Here is a 14216-nt window from a genome sequence, read left to right as displayed (position 1 = left end):
TGCTGTATGCTATATTATTCAATTTATTTTTAAAGTTGCAGAAGTGGGGACCTAAATTATACTGAGGAACATCTGCGTTTCATATTAATCTGTGCCGCTTTCATAAGTCTTCTATTAATGTATCTGTTAAGTCCTCGCGGTTACGACCAATGCCGAGCCTTCCTGTTGCTACCTTTTGCTGATTGGTTAAGACGCGGCCAGCGAAAGGAGTGGGAACCAAGCGATTGCTTCATTGGTTGTTCCAGCCTGACAGCTCGCTATTTAAACAGCTGTCAGGTGGTTATTGTGGAGAGAGTTCTAGCGTGCGCTGAGTTGTTTTCAAGTGTTGTTAAAATAAAGAGTTATTTAACCACGTCTCAGGTTCTCACTGCCCAGTTCTTAAAACAGAACAGTATCTAAAATGCTTTAGGAATCGGTTCAATGTTAGTTTAAACACTATAACACAAACCTAATTCTTCTCTATGTTTGTTGAAGTCAGATGTGTTTATTATTGAGATTTCATTAAATATTGAGTTTTAAGTCCTGCTTTGTTTTGAATACACACTACTCTCTTGTGTTTCTAAGAATGCTTTTTCTCTTGCATATATTCCTATCCTATTTAAATTTAGCATCCTTTGACTTAGTTCAGCTCTCTTATCATCTTTTTAAGGTCAATTTTCTTCCAGTGAATCAGATATTCGTATTGTTTCTTTCTCCATCACGTAGGATCAGACAACAGTTCTGGAATCAGAATACGTTTTTTTATTATCTTGCTGATTTTGATGGATTGTCATCCATTAGTTTGACTTTGCACGGTTGAAAATATAGCATTAAAATGTTTTTTTCTCTCCTATCTTTCTTTCTTCTTCTCTACCGCCCCCCCCACCAACTCTTTCTGTTGTTAACTAAAAAACATGCCGACAAATACGTTAGAAGGAAAGGTTATTTGAATAGTGTTTGATGTAGAAAGTTGTTTTTCATATTGTTTTGCATGGCATATAAATCCCATATCCAGCAATTTATAATAGCAAATTATTTAATCAAGCAATGTATAGGTTTATATGGCAATCAAGTGGATGAGAATTCTGAATGCAGAAATTATTCATACCCCGAATGAAAAATATTATTTACAGATAAATTAGATAGATCTGGCAGGTGTTTTTGTGCATGGATTTGTACTATTTTTAAGCAGAAATGCTTAATATGTGATGACAATAATTTGGAGCTTATTGGACAAAGTAAGAGTAAAATGAATGATTTGAAGCCTTTGCTGTTAACATTTTCACACATTATGCAATTTTCCAGAAGGGTGATTGCCAATAGCATGTTAAAAACATTAGTAGAACTAAACAATACATTCGTACATTAAATACATTCTGCAACAAGAAACAGGCAACAGTCAAACAGTTAAAAAGCAAAAGAAAAAAGCAAAGGACGTATGAGAACGTACTTTGAAGAACTACAAACTTTGTGAGATCCTGCAGGTTCAGTACTTTGTCTGTTTTTGTTAAACATCTACATGAAGTTGCTGGGTGAGATCATCCATCACCATGGGGTGAGATGTCACCAGTATGTTGACAATAGTCGTAGATTTCAGGCAATGGTGAGTTAAGCTGTGCTGTGATCTTATTCTCACAGTGTTTAGACTAGAATAACAGAATTGGAAGGGACCTTGGAAGTATGTATGTATGTATGTATGTATGTATGTATGTATGTATTTATTTATTTTGTCACAACAATATATATAAGCATAAGCATGAAAATAACTATATAATATGTAAGCATATATATATAAGTATAAGCATGAAATAACCATACAAATTGGATACAATCAAAGGGAACATTAGGACAGGAATTGTAGGCACGCTGGTGGTCTTATGCACGCCCCTTACAGACCTCTTAGGAATGGGGTGAGGTCAATAGTAGACAGTTTTTGGTTAAAGCTTTGGGGATTTTGAGAAGAGACCACAGGATCAGGTAGTGTGTTCCAAGCACTAATAACTCTGTTACAGAAGTCATATTTTCTTCTAGTCCAACTTCATATTTTCTTCTAGTCCAACTCTCTGCTTAGGCAGGAAACCCTATACCATTTCAGACAAATGGTTGTCCCATCTCTTTTTAAAAACCTCCAGTGTTGGAGCATTCACAACTTCAGGAGGCAAGTTGTTCTAGTAGTTTGGAGGCTGAAAACGAACCTTGGCAAGATCCTTTTGTGAGATCACAAAAGAACGTTTTGGGGCTCTTTGTTTCATGGAGAATTACCATCTTTTGTCTTAGATGGGGTCTAAGACAGACAGACCTGATACAGAATCTGGGGTTCTCCAGGAGCAGGTGGCCGTTATGGTCAGGAGGGCCTTTGTATGGTTTCAGATTTTCCATCGGTTACACACTTTCCTGGATCAGTAGGCTTTGCTCACAGTCATCGCAACGTCCTTAAGTCACCCACCATTTTGACCACTGTAATGCGCTGTCCTTGAACAGTATTGATAATTCTCCATGTACGACCATAATTGAGCTCAAGATTTCTGTTGTTAAGTGAGAGATTTGTTAAGTGAGTTTTGTCCCATTTTATGACCTTTCATAAAATGGGACAAAACAGTGCGGTTGTTAAGTTAATAAAATGGTTGTTAAATGCAACTGGCTTCCCTACTGACTTTGCTTGTCAGAGGGTTGCAAAAGGGGATCACATGACCCCCAGGACACAACCGTCATAAATATGAGACAGCTGCCAAGCATCTGAATTTTAATCACGTGACCATGGGGATGCTGCAATTGTCACAAGAGTAAAAAGTGGTCCTAAGTGACTTTTTAAAGTGCTGTTGTAACTTTGAACTGTCACTAAATGAAGTCGAAGACTACCTGGAAGTATATGGAAGCTTCAGCTGGTTTAAAATGTAGCATCTTGTATGGCTATGTGCAAGTCTAGGAGTTGCTGATTTGCTTCTGAGTCTAATCCATGGTGCTGCTTCTCACCTTTAAAGCTCTTTCATGGCTTGGGGCCAGGTTATTTGACGGATTGTCTTTCCCAATTACGTCTCTTGGATCCACCGGTTTGGGGAGGCAGGAGATGATAGGGTCCCCTCCATCAAGGAGGTCCACTATTTGGACCAAGAAGAAAGGCATTTTCTGTGATGGCTCCCTTGCTGTGAAATCCTATGGAAATAAGACTGTCCCCTATCTTGACACTATTCTGAAAGCCCCTTGAAGACATAGTTTTTATCAGCAGGTCTGGGGAGCTGAAGCAGATATTAAAACCATCATTTGAATGCTGTTGCCAGGGGGGTAGGAGTGTATTGGTTTTGTATTTGTGGCTTTATTACTGTAAGCCATCCAGAGCGGGTGAAGGAACAGAACAGAACAGAATAGAACAGAATAGAAATGAATGGAGAATAAGGAAGGATTAATGAGAAAGAAACAATATTTCTACAACCCTCTCTCCCATATCCTGGTCTCCTTTCCCAAAATGAGTGTAATTTTCGCAGTAGCAGGAGCATATACACAAATATTGAGAAGTTGGAGCAAAATCAAGAATATATTGAAGATGCCCTCTACTCATATCAATCCTGCTTGCAACAATTTGAAAAAGGGCACTTGCATAGCTGGGGACTGTTGTTCTGCTTTTTGATCATGTTTATGCTTTATACTGCTTCTACTCTTTGAGTATACTATCTTAACAGTTGTAAATTTTAATACTCAAAGGATCAAAGCCAAACACATACATGATGAACCTCATACATCAGCTGGTTCTAGTTGGAGTCTCCCATAATATGTTCATTTATTAGACTTTTATCCCACCTTTAAAAGTAACTTAACAACTGGTTGCTTCCCCTGTTTTCCTCACAACAACAACCCTATGAGGTGGGTTGGGCTGGGAGAGAGTGCCTGAATCTCCTGGAATATCTGAATAAGAGCCATACTACTGAAGAAGAATGAATGATGGCTATATCCAAACATGATAATCTAGACAGGCCTCACCAATGCCACATCTAACTCCCTGAATATTTGGTATGTCTTCATGCCTGAAGAAAAATGCATTCATAGGTCAGGTCCTGAGGCTTTCCTAAGACTAATGTAGATTTTGAACTACGACTGATATTCCAATGAAAAGTGGATGATATCATCTATTCTTTCCATTTTTTTAGCAGCCTTTATGAATTTGAGAAAGATATACCTAAAAGAAAAACCACAATCATTTCTGAAATAGAATAAAACATTCTAACAGTGCTTTCTCAACATCAGCTGAATGTTCTTTCTATTCTTTAAAATGGTCTCCTGCTGGTCATGAAGAATAAGATCTCATTTCCTGCAGAGAAAGTAGCTTTAAAATTTCACCCGTGCTCTGTTATCTGATTTGGACAGATCTAATCCTTGAGAACTCATCAATTTTCAAACAAATAAGCAACAAAAAATCCATTGGCTGTAAAGCAGAATTTTTTCTTTCTTTCTGCATCTAGTTAGCACCTAAGATGTTTCTTAAATAGCACTTGAAAATACAAATCTTTACATCTGTAGCTGAAACTGCAAGATACTAAAGCTTTCTTAAAGCTATGAACAGAATATTTTACATTTTTTCCCCCAGAAAAGAAATGTATTAAAATGAAAAATAAACTCTTTGGGAGCAATTGTTTTCATAAAAGAAACCTCTTCTGGCAAAGACTCTTATGATTTATGTTTCACTTGGCAAACTTGGCCTAACCATTTCCTTGCCCCTGATTGGAGAGGACTGTAAATGAGGGAGAGAGCACTGGAGGCACCTGTTCTTGGAGCAACTGAAATATGTTTATTCATGATCAGTTTATGCAGGAATCATGCTCCAAAGAATTTATTTAAATTTTTGATAAATTTGCCTTGTTAAAAAAAAACTCTTTTCTTAATTGGTCCATATATATATATATATTAAAAAAAATCAAATGATTGCAAGTGCAAAAAATAGCTAATAAGAATTTAAAGAGCTTTTCTTCTTAAGGCTTAGTGGAAAGACCTTATTTTATAAGAATTGCTGTTCTTTGCTCTCTAAACATAGTGCCAGCATTTAGTAATCATATTCTAAGACTTGCTGTATCAATCCTCGATCTGTCTTTCTTTGTGAGCAGGAGAGAGTCTTATTATTATCAGACTGAATAATATTTCTGTTCTCACTTTCTTATGTGAAGTAGGATTTTCTTCATCAACTTAGTGCGTGTCACTCCGGAAATCGGGTTTCAAAATCCTCCCTGCCCTTTTTAATTTCTGCAAGGAAGAGCAAGAAATTGACTCTAACATTTTTTTAAGACAGTCTCATAGTTTTTAAGCTGCTTGGATTTTTCTGAATGGCTTGACCAAAATGCCTATCACCGCAAACTTGTTGGTGTTTGATAGCAGTACTGCTGATCTCTAGAGCTTTCTAATTTAGTTGGGCTGCACAGTGCTTCAGGTTTGATTCAGAAGAGATGCGTTAGAGTTTGTGAGAGTATGATTACTGAATCTCTCTGTGACTCATTAAAGCAGCTTTATCTGTTTCCAGCTGTGAGATCTTGGAAACATTACTGCTTTAATGAGTCACAGGCAGATGCTAAATCTGTACTAATCTGTACTCTGTACTCATACCTAAAGTACCAAATAGTCATTCCTCTTTTGTTTTCTTTTTGCACCTTTGCAAACCCTATGTCTCTACTTCTGTCTCTGTCTCTCTTGTTTTCATCTCTCTCTGTGTTTCTCTCCTCTCTCTCTCTCCCTCTGTCTCTCCATCCATCCATCATCTGTCTGTCTGTCTGTCTGTCTGTCTGTCTGTCTGTCTGTCTATCTATCTATCTATCTATCTATCTATCTATCTATCTATCTATCTATCTATCTATCTATCTATCTATCTATCTATCTATCTATCTATCTATCTATCTATCTATCTAAAAAATTTTCCATCCTTATTTTCATTTGATTTATTTTTTGTAATGTAGCAGAATTTGGTCATTACTTTATTATAACCGAACCTCCATACACACATTTTGGTTTCTTCCCTAACATTGCAGCTAGTTTTATTCTTGAATTACTCTGCATAAAAATTGTATCATAGATGTCTAGACAAGTCCCATTTTTTATTTTAGGGTCCCAGCATAAATGAGAAGTTTCTTAATTCTTGATTAGTGGACACATCCCATAAAAGCCAATCACAGAAAATTATACAGTTTTCTTGTACAATTATTACTACTATTACACTATGATTACTGTTGTTATTAACATTGTGCCCCAATTTCCCACTATTAGTGTGCAAATGATTTTCCATTCTGTTCTCAAAACTATTTGGGAAGGTAGGCAGCCTGAGATTATCTACTGAGAAAATTCTTTATCATGTATTATATCTTGACAGTTCCAATGCTTGTTGAATGTTTTATTGTCTAGAAATAGCCAACTTCTCTTTGATTTACAACTGCTCTCAACAAAATGATCTAAATTGGATAACACTTCTTTCCCCCATTTCTTTAAGCCTTGCTCTGAAATTTAGCCTCTGGCGTATCCTTTGCCCTTCTTATTCTACACCTCTTGCAAGAACAGGGGGAATGAAAGAGTTGTCTCACCGAAGTCCTACTTCTGAAGCATTCCTCCTTAGAAAATCATAGTCAGCAACCACAACATTTTGGCGACAAGAACCCTAGCAAATGTAATTGTCTTAGTAGGCACCCTGGAAACTAGTTGTTTGGGACTCTGCTCAGCATTATATTAGGTGTGAGTGTCATTAGCAAAGCTTCCAGGTTGTCTCACTAAGTACATAGTCATCTTGAGAAAACACAATTTAACATAGTTCCAGTCTCATCGAAAGGAAGAAGAAATGGAGCATCTGAGGGTGAAGGGTTGAATTGACAGAGATCTTTCAGAAAGTACAGGGTGGTAGTACATTTCCACAATACTGTAGTTCTTCAAAGCTTGAGGGGAGAAAGCAAATAAGTTTTATATTTTCTATCATGAAAGAATCTGAATAGCTCAGATGGGGTGGCAACATAATTAATTAACAGTTGAAATTTCTGTTCCCCCAAATGGACAACGTATGCATATTTACTTGCTTCTTTTTCTCCCAGCACTCAATCTTGCAGTGTAATTTATATAGATATGGCTGCAAGATCGGTTTCATTTTTCTCCCTCCTTTTTTTTTCTTGGCTGAAGAAGAGTTCTTAAAACTCAAAAATAATTTTAATTACCTCAGTCTAATAAAGATATTGTTTTCTGTGTATTTCCTACTGTCTCAGCCTTTAGGATATTATCAAAACAGAATTTCTTAAATGGATCTTTGATCGGCAGATGCCATGCCCAGAAGTACGAATGAAGTTGACAGACAAGGAAGTAAAATTTTGAACATGACTTCTGTCTGAGCTTAGAATGTTCTTTCTATTTATTTATTTTTTATTATTTCTTTTGGAGGTGGCCATCTTAAATTCAGGGTTGTGACTGAAGGCAGATCTATTTGTAAGAGTAGACAAACATAATAACTGTTAGAACCATTGGGCTTTTGATCAACAACCACATTGGTGTTTTGAGACCAAGACCATAGGGCGTACATTGCTCCTTCCCTTGGCACATCTGTACATATTTTGCACCCTCTTTGTTCAGAAATGTAATTTCAATGAAACCTATCTACAGGTTGAAATGAAATAAGGCTCCTTATTTGGTTGCTCTTTCTGGGTGTTAAATGTCACCTAAGAAACCTAGCAACTCAGCAACAGTTAATCTGAACAAAGAAAGTGGAAAAGTAGTTTGAAGCTTTGGAAGCAGTTGGAGATTTTGCTACTATTTTTTGGAGAGAGGTTGATGCTACTTCAGGCCTAGAGCTGTCTGCAGGCAGTTTATTTCTTGTAGCAATAGATTATCTCCACCCAATAGAGAAAACTGCAGGGAACACTTCACTTGATTTCTGCAACAAGTTACTGGCCAGGCAGCTCTATGTCAGAAGTAAAAAAAAAAAAGATTAGAGAGTTGCTATCTCACTAACCAAGCTCTCTAAGAAGAAAATTAACTTGGATGTGTATCACTTGAACAGCAACGGGTATGAATATTTAAAAGTGTTTTTGCTTTTAAAAGATCAGGCCAATTGGTTATATAAAACCCAAACTAACCTCATATTTTGTCACCATCTGTTTTCAGGATTGCAGGCAAATATTTTTTACTTGATTACTGTGGTTGTGAGTGATATGGCCAAGACCAGAACAGCTTTATACTGAAAGTGGACTTTTCCTTATCACATACACAACTCCAGAGGTGTTGGGCTGTTAGCTGGAGAAACATGTATTAATATGACCAACTCTGCAGTTGAAATCAGAAACTGATTTTGACTTCAGACTTGAGATTGGATGAGCTACTACTTTAGATTTCCATTTCTGACCGTCATAAATTTCCTTGTCAACACCAGCCTGCCCTCTCGTTTTACCACATTAAGAGTCTATTTTTGATAGTACGAAAAATGGGCCAATGGACAGACAGAATCAGTCGTTGATTAACTGGTTGGATAAAATCATGAAATATTTTTCTTTTCATCATGCAATCTTCCTAGAATCCGGCTATACCAGAAATCCTTTAGTTTTCACTGATAGTTAATTTCATTCTACTGGATTCTATCATTAGAAGTTGACTGACGAGGTCTACAAATGTCCTTTCTGCTCCACATACAGACTGTGGCTGGGTCTAACTAGGTGCTAGGAATCTCACCAACTGTGCACTCCCACCAAACTCTTCCAGAAAGTGCCTGGGCCAACATTTGCATGGTTCTTGATTTCTACCATTGAATCTCTTCAATTGAGTTGGCACTGCTGTGGCCTCTTCAGTGAGTTTATACTACAGAGCCTCTTGGTTGCTCTTCAGTAGCTCACACAATCTCCATCCACTTGTGATGTCCCTTTAGTGGACATGTATTGGCACTGCATTATTGACTGCTTTTAAGTCCTTTTGGATGGGCGTGCCTGCTAGCTCCAATGATCGGCTACTCTGGAGGCTTGCTATTACTATCCTGTCCTAGGCCTTACTGGTCCACTGCCACTGGGCTTCATTCTAGCCTTGGTGCTTCTTTTCTTGCCAATATCATTACTGCATTTTTTTCCTGCTGGAGTAGGGTCTCGGAAGAAGATTTAAATATTTCTATTGTTTCAGCTGCAGAGCTTCCTTTCTCTCAAGTTCTCTCATTGGCTTTTCCATTGCTCAGCTTTCAGCTTTTACTTCTGCCCTTCAGGTCAATTGGAAAATTCCAACTCTCCAAGTATCAGAAGTGAAGAAACAATACAACCTGCTCATTCCAGTTCCAAAATGAAGGGAAAACTCTCTCTCTCTCTTCTGGGATAAAATTACTCCTTAGATCAGTGTTGGTGAACCTTTCGCGTTCTTGCGGGCTGGCCCGCATGCCGGAAGTGGCCCGCAAAACCGTCCTGTGCCGAATGCGTGGCCTCACTGGCTCCTGTCGCGTTGGTGCGCTCAAATGTGCACCGGCCAGCTGGCCATCGTTTGTGTGGTGCCAGTGACCCTGGAAGTGTGACAATCCATTGCGCATGTGCGCGACGCCAACCTGGAAGGCTGGGTGCTGGTTCACGCATGCGCAATGGACCGCCGCATGTCCGGGGTCTGTCGGCTGCGTGTGCGACGGTCAGCTGGCCGGTGTACGTTTGAGCGCAGGAACGTGACAGGAGCTGGCAAGGCCATGCATTCGGCACGGGGCGGTTTTGCATGCCACTTCCAGCATGCGTGCCATAGGTTCGCCAACACTGCCTTAGATCTTCCCAATGCTACCAGTATCAGTAGGCTGACCACTTGGACAGAATGGGGAAAGGAGAGCCTGTGGGCCATTGCTTTCTCTACATAAGGCAGATTCATTCTTTCCATCCCACATATGGTAGGATATATTGCTCTCCTGGTATATATTGCTTTCCTAGCAGTATTCGGTACCTGCCTGAAAGGAAAGATAATCATTAGGAACTGCAACAACTAAGCATCTATCTGATTTTTCTGAAGCACTTATCCTTCCACTGTTTAAAGAGTTCTGGTCTTGTCCTCTTAGCAATACTATAAAAAGTTTTGTCTCTTTTGCATGCAGCTAGCTGTTGCCCATTAATTACATTTCTAGTATCATCTGTATAAATAATATGACCAAATGGTTGATTTTTCATAATAGAACTTATCAGGTAGGACCTTGTCATAAAATTATCAGAACAATTACAAACTGTATCTATTTTCCATCTCTGGATTCCACAAATCACTTGAGATCTATTCATTATTCTGGAGCAGATGTCAATAAGGATGCCTCTATATTTCAGGATCTTTTGACCTTTCTTTAGGGCATTCATAATATGTCTTAGCAATGAACGATGTCCACATATCAGCTCTAATTCAAACTTGAGCTCTGTCTGATTTTGAAATATGCACATTAAAAAATCTGAGCCAAGAGTGCTGAATTTTAATTCTAGAAAGTCACAGTAAAATAAAGTTAACTTTTAAGATTTAGGAATAGATCACAAATCCCCAGGCATCTTAATTAAATGCATGTCCATCTCCATATTCAATATGCCTTTCTGTCAAAGGAGAATTAGCACTGTCTTTCTTACAATATATCAGATAGAACATTTGCTCTATCGGAAAGTGAATTCTGGACGCAGTGTTGGAGTTCCTGAAAGTGGGGGATTTAAATTGAATTCAAACAGCACAATTTTATTTATAACTCTGTAATGATTAACAAATTGGCTTCCTGCAAACAATTTATCATTATGGGCATATTTCTCTGAATGCTCTTCTTGCTGTCAATGTCAAATTATTACTACAATTTTGCTCTGAGCACCTTTTCACAGTTTGGCAGCTGACTTGGGAAAATGGGATCAGGCCTTGCTCATTTAGAGCAATCTCATGACATATCTGTAAATCCCTTACATAGCAAGTCTTCAAGTGAGATCTACCTAGCATTTGGTATTCTGCATGCCACCAGCTTTAGGAGTCATCAGTTAGTGCTAACTAAATAGATGAAGGAGGTTGACACCCTTCTATCATTTCCTCCAGCGCTCTCTATCTAGGTAAACATGAATCCAGTGATACAAATATTCTTCAGTGTCCGAATGTCAAGATGTCCATTATCCCAACTCTTCCTTAGTTCTGAAATCGGTGTCTGATTGTCCATTAAGGATGAACTGTTACTTGGTCAGGAGTGATAAAAATTCTTTGCTGGTCAGTTCTTATTCTTTTTCCCACTTTGAAGGGAGTGGTGAGGAGAGTGGAGGCTTCAAGTCATTGTTGACTCTTCATGATTCTTAGACTATCTCAAAATTGCTTCCCCAAAGGTAACTGGAAACACCTTCAGGGAAAAAACAAAGAAAGTCCAGTTGCCTATTGAAAAAAAAGCACCTTTGAGGCAACCATGACCTGGATGACTGAGAATCTCCATAGACACTTTCCTAGTTACTTAGTTTTCCATTTAAGCGAGAAAGGAACAAGCCAGTATTTCTGTTGAATAGTGTTTGTGATGAGCACCATTCTTACTAGAAATTGGTAAATGCTACATAATTATAGTAATTTTAGGGGCTTTTGCTAAATCTCTCATAATTTTATTGACAGTCACTTTTAAAAGAGTTTAATGCTAGCTCAGAACTCAGCATACTAATAATTACAGTGCATGAGTAGGTCCATGGCCCAGTATGATCCTGCAGAAATAGAAACTTAATATTGCTCGCTAAAAGATGCACATCTGTCCAAATGTATTGCATGTGTCTTTAATAAGGAGAATGGCTTAACACTGATTGCAATCAATGCCTCCTGGAAAGGAAACAAATGTCTTTAAAACATGAAACTCTGAATTATGGACTGAATGTGCATGCCAGGTTTTGTACATTTTATAATTTAAATATGGCACTCTTTAGCAGTCAAATTTATACACAACATTCGGCTTTCCAAAATGCAAATCTATTATCTCTTTGCCTTCTGCACAATTTGGTTTTCATGAGAACGTGACCAGAGTCATAATTATTTGTCCTGAAAATAGTTTGATGTAAAGTATTTTTTAGGGGAAAAAACCCTGTTATTTGTTAAATAGCCAGTTATCATGCCTTCCTGGTTTTAATTTAGGACAAATAAATCATTACAGAGTGGGGGGGGTGTTGTTTGTTTTGCCTTTTGAGAGGTTTAGAATTTTAAGGGTGATCCAGTTTGGGGAAGTTGCAGTAATGTGCACATGATCTCTGTGACCATATTACAAGTAATTGTGTTCTCTTTGCTGACGATGTCAAACTATTTAACACCATCAACAATACAGCTATCCTCCAAAAAGACCTGGACTTCTTATCTGAATTGTCTAAAACTTGGCAACTCTCAATCAGCAAATGCTCAGTCTTACATATTGGAAAAAAGAACCTAAACACTAAGTACAAGCTTGATGAACATTACCTTACTGGTGACCCCCACCCTGTTAAAGATCTTGGAGTTTTCATATCAAATGATCTAAGTGCCAAAGCCCACTGCAACTACATTGCAAAAAAGGCTTTAAAAGTTGTAAACCTAATCTTGCGTAGCTTCTTCTCCAAAAACACTACAATACTAACCAGAGCATATAAAACATTTGTTAGACCAATTCTTTTTTTTTGTGTTCAAAAAGTTTTTATTGGTCAAAAAAGGTTTATACAAATACATATCAGGTATGGTAAATTTTCATTTTTCTTATGCAAGATAAGAATTTTGCTCAAATTTTTAACACATACAACAGCCATATGGCAAGCAGGTGACACGAAGTAGCTAAGTTTACAAATCTTACATACGCAATAAAGAAGGGTCAAGAATAAACAGAATATCATACAAAAGAGAATAAGGAAAACCAACACAATACCAAATATCTTTATCACTTCCTAGTTTTGGATCTCAGAACTCTGGGTTCAGCCTGACCCAACTCCAGGGCCGCAACAGCGGCAGCCGCCTCCGCCCCATGGTCTATAACCTCCCCTTCTTCAATTCCTGGGTCATCTGATTCCAGGAGGGCTTTGTGTTCCTCCACGTAGGCCGTAGCCTCCGCAATTGTACTAATTTTTTTCGTAATGCCCTCCCGGAAAATCATCAATCCCTCTGGCATCAGCCATCTGAAGCCTACTCCTTCTGGTACAATTTGCTTGACAAAAAGTAATATTTCTTTCTCATTTCACGTACCTGTCTGGGAATCTGCCTCAGAATGGCTATCTCCCTGCCCCTATAAGTCAGTGCCCCACTCCTATGTTTTCTAAGAATTTCATCTCTCGTCTCTCTTCTCACAAATTTGACATGAACCTCTCTGGGAACTGCATGCGTGCGTGCATATTGTGAATTAACTCTATAAACTCGATCCACATCCCAATTCATGAAATCAACACCTCTCCCAAGAAATTCTCCCAACAATTTAGTCACAACATCTCTCAAATCTTCTTGGTCCACTTCTTCCAAATTTTGAAACCTAAGGAAATAAGACATTTTATCCATCTGTAGTCCAAGCACAGCATTGCCTGTCGTCTCCTCTCTTTTCTGCACTGCCCGCATCTCACCCTCCAGACCTTCCACTTTCTGCTTGTTTTCTGCTGAGACTTGTTGAGTATCCTTTAAATCCTTTTGGATAGTCACAATTTCTGCTCTTATTTCCGTTTGGCCTCTTTGCAAATCATCCAGTTTCTTGTCCATATTGGATAACTTTTCCAGAATTCTCTCCATCTCTCCAGCAGTTGGTCTCTGACCTTTTGCCATTTAAAAAATTTCAAAATCCTCAGGCAAGCACAGTATCCTTGTAATTTCCTCCGGATCCACCAGGGGGCACTCACAGGAGCAACGAGTCCAGAGTACAGTTAGTCAACCAGGAAGCCGAAGGGAAGTGATGTCATCAAAATTCTCATAGTGAAGGCGGAAGCTGGGCGCCACCACTGTTCCCCAGAGGGGGGGCCCCAAACCCTCCCTCCTAAATTTCTCCATCACCTCTTCTCTCCAGAGCTCCACAAAACCGGTAATCTTCTTATTTTAAGTTCTCCTCTCTCCAGAATGACTCGTGCTCCTTCCAGCCGCAGGGGAGAAAAACCCCCCCGCACTCCGGAGCACTCCACTCGCGTTTACCGATATCCCCTTCCCTTCTCCATTCCTCAATTCTTCTCCGTTCCCTGTTCACCACCAGGCTGCTGCAGTTATAAATCCAAAGCCCCGGTGTCACCGGGCACAGCGGCCCAGGCGACGACCAAAGTAATGGCCGTGGCCCGTGGCCTCCAAACCCCGCCGAGCCTAGGACGCGCCAGCATCGGTCCCCCCAG

The sequence above is a fragment of the Ahaetulla prasina genome, chromosome 1, assembly GCF_028640845.1.
Source record: "Ahaetulla prasina isolate Xishuangbanna chromosome 1, ASM2864084v1, whole genome shotgun sequence".
Classification (NCBI taxonomy): Eukaryota; Metazoa; Chordata; class Lepidosauria; order Squamata; family Colubridae; genus Ahaetulla; species Ahaetulla prasina.
The sequence above is the reverse complement of the archived record's forward strand: the minus strand, read 5'-3'. Positions refer to the sequence as shown.